The sequence below is a fragment of the Natrix helvetica genome, assembly GCF_964273705.1.
Source record: "Natrix helvetica genome assembly, chromosome: 2".
NCBI classification, from domain to species: domain Eukaryota; kingdom Metazoa; phylum Chordata; class Lepidosauria; order Squamata; family Natricidae; genus Natrix; species Natrix helvetica.
This window is the reverse complement of record NC_138552.1, coordinates 246712897-246726650: the sequence shown is the minus strand read 5'-3', so window position 1 is coordinate 246726650 and position 13754 is coordinate 246712897.

The following is a 13754-nucleotide window of genomic DNA, read 5'->3' as shown; positions in this document are numbered from 1 at the left end:
TAATCAGACTGCCTTCTTTCCAATAACTCTTATATCAGGCATGTTATGAACAAGATGACTGTTTGAATTTTAAAGTCCCATAAGATCTTAATTTGCTCATTTTCCAAAACCTTCTCAACTTAATTGTGCCAGTAGTTTTTATTACATTCAAATCCAAAATTCTGGCAAAGTTTCCAGTTTTGATAACTTGGCCATGACGCTGCTTATAGTCAATTTGTGAAGATTTACTGCATCCATTAATCAAATGTTTAGTTATTTCATCTTTTTTCTACAAAAGCAACATTTGTTGTTGTTTGTTACATGTTGAATTAATTGACTTGTCTTTGAGAGCTACAATAAAGCAGGGGTGTCAAACTCACGGGCCGTGGGCCAGATGTGTCACTTGCTGGCCATGCCCACCTCCGGTTTAGCGAAGAGGGAAAAAGTTCTGGTACGTCACATGACAATGACGTGATGATATGAATTTGACACCCCTGAAATAAAGGCTTCAGTTTCTTTAATATTCCTGATCTTAACCAACTCCATGTGAGGCTTTTTTTCCAAAGTTTTTTATTTTTTCTTACATATTTTAACTTATTTTCTAAACAAAGTGTTGTCCTGGTTCCCCCTCCCCCATTTACATCTTCTATTATGAATAGTACATTTTATATTATATTTCCATTTTACATTTCAGTCATCTTATATTTATTCCATATTCTCCCACTTAATTTTTACAATGTCATCATTTGCCTCTCAAAATTAATCAAATTTAACATATCATTTCCATCTATTAAAATTCTATATTGTCTAATTAATTTAACAATTTTTAAAAAACTTTATTATGTCACTTAAAGCTTAAAGTTCTTTTTTCCTTTTCTTATTTCCAATTTCTAAGTCCAATTCCACATTTTATTTTCTTTTTATCTTCCACCAAAACAGTAAGTCCAATCCACAACACTGTTGCAAAAAAAAAAAAAATCCTCCTTGTTAGTTCTCACAGCTTCAAAGTATCTTTTTTTGTTACAGTCCAGGTCAAGTTTAAGATGTATTTTCTCCTGTCAATTTCTGTTTGATCTTGTAGTATCCTCTTTTCACCACTAGATGTCACCCTCTCTGCTGTAGGCAATGTGTTCTAGCTGTCAAAAGCTGTCAAAATCAGTATTTATTCCGTAAAAAACAGAAAAAGGTAGCAAAAGAAAGAAAGAAAATTTCTCCCTGAATTCTTTTATTATTTTTGATGTTTCCAGGTCCAAATTTTGGGAATAAAAGTCTTCTAGGGCTTTCCGTTTTTGTCACCTTCCTTTTTTCTTTTACTCTGTTAATCCCCCATCTGCCAAATAGCTGCTAAATTCCGCTCTGGGTCTCTTTTTAATCCAAATTTAAAGTTTCTTTACCTTGGGTTGATCACTCTTTCACCCAGGTCCAACACTTTGTTCTAGCACTTCTCCTGCTCAAATAGCTTGGCCTGGTTGCCCCGACTTTAAAGCGGCCATTAAAGCTGCTGTCGTTTCCGCTGTCAGTTTGAAGAACTTTATCTCGGACCTTTCGAAGACCTGCCGGTTCCTCTTTGGTCTACAAGATGTTTCTCCTTTTTCACCTGTTCCTTCAGAACAGGTTCTGACCCGAAGGTCCCTGGCAGCGGGTGCCCGGTTGGTTTTTCATGGAGCCGGTCAGAGCTCCGCTATTTCCCAACCATTCCTGTCGCGGTGCTTCCGACGAATCCCTCCATGTGAGGTTTTTATCAGCTTCTCCTTGTATATTCTTCAAGTATTTTATTTATTATTATTTATTATTTATTTATTAATTTAATTTATAGGCCGCACCCTCTCCACAAAGGGACTCGGGGCGGCATACAACTCAATATACAAATAAATGACAAGGAGGAGGTAATCAAAAACATTGTACAATTCATAAATAAATAATCATAAGTTAAAAACAACGCAATAAAATTTAAAACAATTAAAATACCCAAGAAATCAGTTAATTTAAATGTAAAATTGTCCAGGGGGGATTAGCTTGTATTGGCTTGTTCTCCCAATTAACAAATCAGTTTTCAATTGTTTCTTTTCTATGCTCTGCCTTTACCATTGTTGTTTTCAAGAGCATTCCTTGATTGACTTTCTTCAGCAAGGTTCTTGACTTGTTCACTTTTTCATGATCAACAGAGTTAAATTGTTCCCAGATTAATTTGGTAAATCCATTCCCCAGGTATCTCCACAGGACTTTCATCCTGCTTGGCATCCAACTGGGAATGAATTCAGCTAATTTTAACTTCCGGATGCATAGAAAATTCCTTAGACTTCCAGGCTCCCAGAGAGCCTGTGTAACCTTAAATAGGGTCACCGGTCAGTATTCTACAGACACAATGACCATAGAAAATTGTTCTGACACTCCTCTTCGTCCACCAAAGCACTCCAAGACAAGAATACTGCTAGACGATTTATTCATAGTAAATTAACACACTGACTAGACCTTGGCAGCAATCCAGACTTCCAAGATAAGAAACAGACACGAGAGCTTCTCCAGCGTTGGTAATTAAGTTGAATCCTGCAACCAGCCTCCTCACAAAGTCTCTCCTTATATACTATCTTGAGAGGAGCCTAATTACAACCACCTGGGTCCAATTATCTTTTGTATCTGCGTAGTTGTTCTCTACGTCTATCAACCCTCCATTGCTGGGTGTCCAGGACCAACTCCCTTGTCTCCTCCCCACTGCTCCAAGGCATGACGTCAGGAGCACACTCCCTGTGGCTTTCACCACTGTTCCATGCCTCAGGCGCCTCCTGGTGGCCAACCAGCCTCTCTGATCCCTGCTCGGAGTCGGAACCCTGTCCAGGGTCCTCCACATCTTCCAGAGCCGACTCATAGGGCGCCTCGGAGTCTGTTTGCAGCTCCAACAGCTCCTGCTGGGCCACAACAGAAAATTATTGGTCCCAGTCTTATATCTGCAACGTAGGCTTTGCTAGCGGCTGTAGCTCATGATAGATCAGATTTGTTTTCCTCCAGGGTTTTTCTAGGCATCTCTTGATCCTTTTCAGTGAACCATGGGGAGTAATGGAAACAATGGGCCAAGAGAGACCATATGGGTGTGATCCTGTCCAAGGCTCTATCTGCCCTCATATTCCACTAGCAGCTCTGATGGACCATACAGCAGATCATCATATTTTTCCTTCAACTCCCTTTGAAACTCAGTTAGGTCTATCAGTCACCAGGGTCAGACTATTTGAATGGTTCTAGCCTCTCTGTGGAGGGAGTTAGCAGAAGGCAATCTCAAGGCACCAGAACATGATCTTACCATGACAGAGGGGCCAATAAAAGCTCCTCTGTCGTGGACAAGAAAACTGCTTCGACAAGAAAACCACATCCACTGTGTGACCACTGTCCTGAGTCAAGCCATGGATGACCTGGGTGAGGCCCATGGCTATCATGGAGGCCATGAAGTCCTAAGCTGTTTCGGAGTCCCATTCTAGGACAGCAAGTTGAAATACCCCAGGATCAAAGTCTGGAGAACTCCACTGCCAACCCCGAGACTGCTACAAAGCAAGGGAGACTGTTACAGCAGCAACAATCCAACCGCTGTTGTGAGCTAACTTCAGGAACAGGCTCTCATAACCATGCATCTGGTGGACCAATATGCCCCTGACAGCTACCAAACCCAGACGACAACTGCTACCCTGCTCCCTTGCCCTGGGGTTTTGGTTAACGCCATTTTTAAAAGGCCAACTCTCCTGCACCCTTCTTCAGCAGGTCTTGGTGACATATGTCAGTTATATGTTACATGTGAGTTAGATTACCAGTACTAAATCAATTAGCAATTGTGTTAAAACTTGTTCTGTTTGTTGAAACTTTTTGAATGGACTAAAACAATTGGATATATACAAATTTAGTAGTCTCTTAATTATGCAGGTAAAGTTATTTTTTGTTCCAAAACAGCTGCTTCGGAATCTGTAATCAGATGTCCTGCGAGGCTAAGATGCTTTGCCCTTGTTTTGAGACCTAATGGGAAACTTGAGTTCATTGCTTATTTTTCACAAGGCTTGTGAAAAGGGATGTTGTTAGCAGATTATGGTATGTGTCACATTAGAGCACGGGTGTCAAACTCAGTTGCGTCACATGATGTATTGTGACGTTTTTTGGGGCTTTGTGGAGCCAGGGTGGGCGTGACCTGCATGTGCCCACAGCCCGTAGTCTGCCAGTTTAACATCCCTGCATTAGAGGAAGAGCTTCTGGTATGTCAAGGTGTTCTGACCCCCTCCTCTTGTATACCAAGACACTCCGACACAAAGTCTCTTCAAAGATGTTTATTGACATACAGGTTCCACCTTGGCAGCAATCCAGACTGCCAAGGTCAAGATAGCACTCTGGGCAGCAATCCAGCTACAGCGACACCCCTTGGCAGCAATCCAGCTACCAAGCTCCAGATAATCACCTTAGCAGCCAAGGTCCAGGGAACAGATTGACAGTAATCCAGGTAAAATCTTTAGCAGCAATCCAGCCTGCCAAAGTACGACACAGATCTGAGCTTCTCCAACTCCAATGATCAGTTGATTCCTGCCAAGGGTGTGTCCACAAGCAGTCCCTTTATAGTCTGGAGAGGAGTCTAATGATCAGCAGCTGAGAGCCATTATCTCCGGTAATTGCTCAATTGCTCCTTACGCCGGGTAGCACGTCGGTAACGAGCATCTAATAGCTCACTGCTGTCTGACTCACTGTCCTGTGACTCCTCTCCACTGCTCCAAGGCATGACATCAGGAGCCCCCTTCCTTTGGCTTTCACCACTGCTCCATGCCTCAGGCGCCCCCTGGTGGCCAACCAGCCTCTCTGCGCCCTGCTCAGCGTCGGAACCCTGTCCAGGGTCCCCCACCTCCTCTTGAGCCGACTCAGAGGACACCTCGCTGTCGGAGTCTGGTGGCAGCGGCACCGGCACCGGCTGGGCCACAACACTATCCCTCACCGCAGGGCCCTTCCCCCGGGCCTGACGCTCGGGATGCGGTCGGGAGGGAAAACGTCCATGATAGGCCCGCACCAAAGCTGGAGCATGCACAGCCGTCGCATCGGTCCAGGTCCCACCGTCCGAGTCCTCGTCCGCCCAGTCGACCAAATACTGGAACCGACCCTTGAGCCATCTCGAGTCACGGATCCGGGTCACTCTGTGCGATGGCCGTGCGTGCACGTCAGGCGACGACGGCAGGGGCGAAGAGGGACGTCGGAGAGGACAATCCGACCGCTCAGGGATCAGGAGCGAGCGATGGAACACCGGGTGTACTCGCATCGAGCGCGGGAGGGTCAGGCGATAGGCCACCGGATTGATAACGGCCTCCACAGGGAACGGCCCCAGATACCGGTGGTCCAACTTCCTCGTAGGCCGGTGGGACGGAAGATGCCGCGTGGACAACCACACGCGATCACCCACGGCCAATTCCGGCACAGCACGGCGAGACCTGTCCGCCACCCGCTTGTAATCCTCCTTCGCCTGATTCACGTAGCGGCGCACCATCTGGTGAACCGCCTGAAGCTCAGAGAGGAAATCCTGCGCTGCGGGGACCGGAGAGTCCACGGGGGTGAGAGGGAAAAAACGAGGGTGGTACCCGACGTTCGCCATGAAAGGCGTCGTCCGTGTGGAGGAGTGCTGCGAGTTGTTGAACGCAAACTCCGCCACGGCGAGGTACTCCGCCCAATTGTTCTGCTGCTGGTTCACGAAGCAGCGCAGATATTGTTCCAGAATCCCAATCACCTTCTCCGTCCCTCCATCGGTTTCGGGATGGTGCGCCGAGGACAGACAAACTTGAACGTCAAGAGCGGCCATCAGCCCTTTCCAGAACTGGGCCGTGAATTGTGTACCACGATCGGAGACGACCCGGTCAGGTAGGCCGTGCAGCCGGAACACGTGCTGGATGAACATGCGGGCGGTGGCGCGGGCTGTCGGCAATCTCCGGCAGGGGATGAAATGCGCCATCTTGGTGAGCATGTCCACCACCACTAGGACCGTAGTGAAACCGGACGACGGAGGCAGTTCCGTCAAGAAGTCCATGGACACGGCTCCCCAGGGTCTGTCCGGGGTCGGCAATGGCTGTAGCAAGCCTGGAGGAGCTCCCGTCGCTGATTTGGCCTGTCGACACTGCACACATGATGTGACGTACGTCTGCACGTCGTGTCGCAGGCGAGGCCACCAAAACGTACGGGAAACCAGGTGCAAAGTTTTGAACAGGCCAAAGTGTCCCGCAGCCGGAGTGTCATGACATTGGGAGAGAACCAATCCACGGAGCGGTCCTGCAGGCACGTAGAGCCGATCCCGATACCTCAAAAGGTCCTCGTCAAAGGTCCACGGGGATGTCGGCCCTACCTCTGCCCGCCGTTGTTCCACCCACTCGTCGTTTCGCTGCGCATTCCGTATCAACGACCGTAAATCCACGGGTTCCTGGATTGCAGCGAAGGACTCGACGGGTAGGACCGTCCGGGGGGGCAGGGAGTCAGCAGGGTCTGAGTACTCCGGCTTTCTAGATAGGGCATCCGCCCTCTGGTTCAAGGCACTGGGGATATACGTGACCTTGAAGTGGAACCGGGCAAAAAACAGAGACCACCGGATCTGGCGCTGATTGAGCTTCCGGGCTGTTGTCAAAAACTCCAGATTCCGATGGTCTGTCCGGACTTCGACCTGATGCCTGGCCCCCTCCAGGTGATGTCGCCAGGCTTCGAACGCCGCCTTGATAGCCAGCAACTCCTTCTCCCAGATGGTATAATTGCGCTCGGAAGGATTGAGTTTCCGAGAGTAATAGGCGCAAGGGAAAAGGGTGCCATCAGGGGCGTGAGCCTGCAATAACACCGCCCCCACCGCGATGTCGGACGCATCCGCCTCGACTACAAAGGGGCGATGGGGATCAGGGTGTTTCAAGATCGGCTCCTTTGTAAAAGCGCGCTTCAAGGCCACGAACGCTTGTTGTTCCGTGGACCCCCAGTGAAACGGCACTTTCTTTTGCAGGAGCCGAGTGAGGGGCGCGGTCAAGAAAGCAAAGCCGGGGATGAAGGACCGGTAGTAGTTGGCAAACCCGAGGAGTCTCTGAACGTCTTTCATCCGTCGAGGAGATTGCCAACTTCGTAATGCCTCCACCTTGCCTGGCTCCATCGCAATTCCTTCAGGGGAAATACAGTGCCCCAGGAACTCGATGGTGGTCTGCCAGAACTGACACTTCTCCAGCTTGGCAAACAAGCGATGCTTTCGAAGGCGCTGCAAGACCTGACGCAAGTGCTGTTGATGATCCTTCCGGGACGTAGAGTAGATCAAGATGTCGTCCAGGTAGATGACGACAAACTGATCCAAAAGGTCCCGAAAGATATCGTTCATAAAATGTTGGAAGACAGCTGGGGCATTGGTCAACCCGAACGGCATGACCGTATACTCAAAATGTCCGTATCGGGTGCCAAAGGCTGTCTTCCATTCGTCCCCCGCCCTGACTCGAACCAGATTGTAAGCTCCACGTAAGTCCAGTTTGGTAAACACCATGGCCTCCCGGAGCCGCTCCAACAACTCGGGAATCAGAGGCAACGGGTAGTGATTACGGATCGTGATGGCGTTCAAGTGCCGGTAATCGCAACAAAGTCTGAGATCCCCGGTCTTCTTTTTGACGAACAAAACCGGGGCAGACAAGGGCGAAGACGAAGGCCGGATAAAACCCCGGGCAAGGTTCTTGTCAAGGAAGTCCCGCAATGCGGCCAACTCCGGTTCAGACATGGAGTATAGGCGGCCCGTCGGGAGTTTCGCATCAGGTACCAGGTCAATGGGACAGTCGTAAGGCCGGTGCGGTGGCAGTTGATCCGCCTCCTGCTCGCTAAACACGTCCGCGAACTCCGCTAAATCCGGCGGCACTGTCACCTCGGCCGAACTGGGCACCTGAGCCGCGCAAACATGACGGGTATGGTCCACGCATTGCAAGGACGGGAACGAAATGCGGTTCTGCGACCAGTAGATCTGGGGATCGTGCGCCCGCAGCCAAGCCAAGCCCAACACCACGGGGAAATGCAGACCCGAAGCCACGTAAAATTGAATGGCCTCCTCATGCTCCCCGAGGATCAGGCACAAAGGCTGCGTGGCGTTCTTGATGGGCCCAGACAGAAGCACCCGGCCGTCAATGGTCTCCACTCGCATCGGAGGGTCTACCGGGCACAGAGGGACGTGATATTTAGTGACAAACGCTGCATCCATAAAATTCGTGGTAGCCCCGGAATCGACCAAGGCATGGGCTGGTATTCCCTGCGGACCACCCGACAAGAGAATGTGCGCTGCAAGAATCAGATGTCGTGGAGGCCCCTCCGCCTCTGTTCCGGCCTGTGCCCGACCCGAAGTCTCCCTCAGATTGGGCCCCGCCCGTTTCCCGACACGTTGCTGAGGGGATGCCGCAGTCCGCACAGCCCCCCTACCCTTTTTGGGGCAAACCAAAGCCAAGTGTCCAAAATCCCCACAGTAGAAACACAACCCCCCTGCACGCCGTCTGTCCATCTCCGTGCGCAACAAGCGGGGTTTGGCGGCACCCAACTCCATGGGCTCCTCCCGTGCAACTGCAGTCTCGTGAGGGACCGGCACCCTACTGGTCTCCTGGGACACGCGGTGAGGCCTCCGCCTCTGCAGCCGGGCGTCTATCCGGAGGCACAAATGAACCAACGCGTCGAACGTTGGAGGCCTGTCCACCCTCACAAGCTCGTCCTGCAGGCCATCTTATAGGCCGTCCTGGAAAGTGTCCATAAGGGCTGGCTCATTCCAAGCAGAGTCCTGACTAAGCAGCCGGAATTCGCTGACATAATCCTGCAAAGAACCACGCCCCTGGTGCAACTCTTTCAGGAGTCTGGTGGCTGTTTCCACCTTAATGGGATCTTCAAACATCAGCCGGAGATGGTTACAAAAACCCTGAAAATCGTCCAGCAGGGGGCTCGGTTGGGAGAGCAATGGAGTGGCCCACCTCGCTGCTGTGCCTGAGAGCAAGCTGATGATAAATCCCACCTTCGTCCGGTCAGTGGGAAAGTCCTCCGCTCTCAAGCTGATAAACAGCTGGCATTGGCCCAGGAACGCTGCAAACATTGCTTGTTTGCCATCAAACTTGTCTGGTGTAGCCACTGGACATTTCCTCCTTGGCTGGAGGGGGTTTGCAAGCCCCTGGAGCTGAGAGACCTGACCAGCCAGCAAAGCAATCAGTTGAGCCAACTGGGCCATCTCAGCTTGTAGTTGCTCCATTGCAACTTAATGGAGTTTTGTTTGGGGCAGGAATCAATCTGTTCTGACCCCCTCCTCTTGTATACCAAGACACTCCGACACAAAGTCTCTTCAAAGATGTTTATTGACATACAGGTTCCACCTTGGCAGCAATCCAGACTGCCAAGGTCAAGATAGCACTCTGGGCAGCAATCCAGCTACAGCGACACCCCTTGGCAGCAATCCAGCTACCAAGCTCCAGATAATCACCTTAGCAGCCAAGGTCCAGGGAACAGATTGACAGTAATCCAGGTAAAATCTTTAGCAGCAATCCAGCCTGCCAAAGTACGACACAGATCTGAGCTTCTCCAACTCCAATGATCAGTTGATTCCTGCCAAGGGTGTGTCCACAAGCAGTCCCTTTATAGTCTGGAGAGGAGTCTAATGATCAGCAGCTGAGAGCCATTATCTCCGGTAATTGCTCAATTGCTCCTTACGCCGGGTAGCACGTCGGTAACGAGCATCTAATAGCTCACTGCTGTCTGACTCACTGTCCTGTGACTCCTCTCCACTGCTCCAAGGCATGACATCAGGAGCCCCCTTCCTTTGGCTTTCACCACTGCTCCATGCCTCAGGCGCCCCCTGGTGGCCAACCAGCCTCTCTGCGCCCTGCTCAGCGTCGGAACCCTGTCCAGGGTCCCCCACCTCCTCTTGAGCCGACTCAGAGGACACCTCGCTGTCGGAGTCTGGTGGCAGCGGCAGCGGCACCGGCTGGGCCACAACACTAGGTGTGATGGTGCTGATGTGATACGTGATTACGATGCTCCTGTGATGGTGCTGATAGTTAAATGTGGGAATAAATTAGACATCTGAATTTGCCTAGGCAGGGGGTTGGACTAGAAGACCTCCAAGGTCCCTTCCAACTCTGCTATTGTATTGCTAGAGTCAACTTTGCATGTTGGCCTCATTAGTTGATTGTTTCTTGTTATATGTGAGGATCTGCTTTTAAATGATTAAACTAATGACTCAATGTCAGGTTCTAAAGGCCTAATTGGAAGGAAGGCTTGGCTCATCTTTGTCAACTGTTTTTAAGCCTATTTTTCAATCACTGCTGGAATTAAATGTTTGGAATGTAGACTAGGATATGTGAATTGTGATCTGCCTTAGCCGGAAAAAAATATGAATATCAACCAGTCAAATGATAATACAATTGACAATGTTAGCTTTTTAGAGCTAAATTCAGTGCTTCCTTGGTTTATTTTTACGTGACCTCAAATACTTCCAGATATTCCTTTCTTCAGCTGACTTTGCAATTCTAATGAATGTGGGCTTGGCTTCAGCAGTTTTGGATAACAAAGCCAAATGCAATCTATAATCAGCTCTTCCATAGTGCTGGCACAACTTAATTAGGAGCACTTGTTAAAATTAATTAGAGGAACAATGAAATTTCAAAACCAAATATGAAATCTCAAAGTGCCATTTCACAAGGTTTGACAAAATGAATTGGGTATATGCCTGAATAAAGTTACCAATTCTGATTTTGTGCTAAGACTGTGTGTGAAGCAGCAATATGAGAAAGTTAAATTCAGCAATTGTATGCTGTGTTACAGATATTAGCATTAGATGCTGTTGAGAGAGTTCATTACTGTATTTTTTGGAGTATAAGACGCACTGGAGTATAAGACACACCTTAATTTTGGGGGAGGAAATCAGGAAAAAAACCTTTCTGCCTCTTTCCCAGCAGCATCCATCAGTATTCATCTGGCTAACATCTTTGCTGCCTCAGTTGGAGCCTGATTCCCGAAGCTGCCTGGGGAACTGCGATGAAAGCCTTTTCAATGAAAGCGTTTTTGGGCTGCAGGGTCCCCTCCCCGATTCCCAAAAGGGCACATGCAGAGGCCAAACAAGTGCATCATGTTTCAGGTGGCAGGCAGTTCCAGCACGCGCTGCCATCTGAAAATGCTTTCCTTTCCAGTTCCCCGGTGCACATCCTCCTCCTCTACAGACTCGCCGTCTGTTTTCTCCTGGCCAGCACCATTGGCTGGGGGAGGCAGGAAGAAAAGCAAGAGGGCAGCGCAGTCAGGCGAAGGCACAAGACCCATTTGTGCTAGGGCACAATTTGGGGGTGGCAGGTGGGGCAGAGGATGGGGTGCCCAGAATCCCTGCCAGTGGCAAAGAAGTGCCCTGGCCACTGCTGGACTCTCCCCTCCCCTTGCTCATTGGGGCGGGGGTGGTTGAAACTTTGCCCAGCACGCTGCCTTTCCTCTCCTGTTGGCTGTTATCTAGGAGAAGGGGGACAAAACCATGGTTGCTGGCACCGACACTTAAGGGTGTGGGCTCTAAGAAGCAGATGCCAGGACATTCCCTGCCCCCCCTGTCACCCCAAAATTGTACCCCACTGTGAAATACGCATCTTAATAGAGCCACGATGCGGGTTTCCTTTGCTGCCTGTGCACTCCGGGTGGCCAGCAGCCAAGCCGCCAACCCGGCAATCGGCGGGCTGCCTCTAATCTGTCTGCACTGTGTCCGCGCCCAGCTCCTATGCCTTCACCCAACTGCGCTGCCCTCTCGCTTTTCTCCCTGCCTCTCCCAGCCAATGATGCTGGCCAGGAGAAAACAGGTGGCAAGTCTGTAGAGGGGGAGGAGGGTGCGTGGCTCTGCGATGTGCACCGGGGAACTGGGAAGGAAAGCATTTTCAGGTGGCAGCATGTGCTGGAACTGCCTGCCACCACTTTTCCCTCTAAGGTGCGCGCCTGAGCGGCCGCGCACATACCTGGAATACACCATGCAGTAGTTTCTAACTGCCGCGCAGAATCACGTATTTGCTGGACACGGACTACAGAGCGGCTAGGGAATCACAATCAAAACACTCTCCAGGCTCCAGCTAAACCTTTCCTACCGCAGTATATTGCCGCCTGACTTCAGGATTCTCCCTAATCAGTGTAGGTCAAAAAGAAAAAAGGGAAAGGGGAGCTTAAAGTTTCAAAACAAGCGCCCCTTTCCCTTTTTTCTTTTTGACCCACAATGATTAGGGAGGATCCTGAAGTTGGATGGGGCCGAGAAGTGAGGAGGGAGAAAAAGAGACGGAGGCCAAGGAGCTTTCCCCCCCAGCAAAAATCTAACCGGGGAGCCGGGCAGTAGCAAATTAACCGATCACGCGGCGTGATCGGCTAATTTGCTACTGCCCGGCTCCCCAGTTAGATTTTTGCTGGGGGGAAAAGCTCCTTGGCCTCCGTCTCTTTTTCTCCCTCCTCACTTCTCTACTCCGTCCGACTTCAGGATCCTCCCTAATCATTGTGGGTCAAAAAGAAAAAAGGGAAAGGGATGCTTAAAGGTTCAAAACACTGGAGCAAACGCTTCAGAGGCAACAGTTTTCATGGGGAATTAGAACAGAGAGCCCTGGAGTTTCACTGCCCCACCTGGTCAGACCTCGCTTTCCGAGCGTGTCACGTGATTGGCTAATTTGCTACTGCCTGGCTCCCCGGTTATATTTTTGCTGGGGGCAGGAAGTTCCTTGGCCTCTGTCTCTTTTTTTCTCTCCTCGCGTCTCGGGGCTCCACCAATGGGGGAGCAAGGCCCACCCAGCGCCAGGCTTTGGGCTAACACAGGGGTCTGCAAAGGTGGCTGTTTTAAGACTGGTGGACTTCAACTCTCAAAATTCTGGAAGTTGAAGTCCACCAGTATTAAAAGAGCCAATTTTGCAGATCCCTGGGCTAACATGATTGATGCCCTTGGAGTCGGAAAGAGGTGAGAGAGAGCCCAGTCACATGACATGACATCACGCTTTGTGACCATATTGCTGAGTAATAAAAATTCCAGTCCCACATTGTAATGTTAAATCATTTGGAGCAAACTAAAATCACTACTTTATAAACAAAAGGAAGGTATTTTTTTCTCCTATTTGTTATGGTAGAGCCATTTTAAGAATCTATTTATATTTGCAAGTAGTATGGAGTTTAGAAATTTTTTAGAATTAAAACTTTAACTACAATATAAGTATTTTAAAGTCATCCACACAGTTCACTGGGTTGTAGGAGGAGTAAGATTTGAAAAAAGTGTGGTTAAAATATTTTTCACTTCATTTTTTTAGAGTTTTGGACTCTAATGCACTATCCTATTCTGTTTAGCTATTCATTATTAGAATGTACTTTTTCCGATAGCAAGCAACTTCTGTGTGAGCAATCATGAAAAAAATAAGATTTTATGAGTCAAATTATTTTTTCATATTAAAAATAATAAAATTTAATGTTTTGCAATTAGTTTTGCAGTAGTAGTAGGTTACTGAAACCACCTGTATAGAGAGGAACAAATTCCCACAAAGTTTTAAACAATCAGCAAGCATTGTTGAACATGCAGGCAATAAATCCTTGAGTTTACAAATTAATGATGGAAGAAAACTCTTAGATGTGAATGAGACTTTATGTATGGGGATTTTAATAATTTTACTCATTTAAAATAGCAAATTGCATATAATACATTCACAGAAGCATACAGTGTATAGACAACTTTTGCAATTGAATGTGAATTCATTAAAATGAAGTATATCAAGTGAAATTCATTAAAATGAAATATATCAAACATTTACTATTTTAAT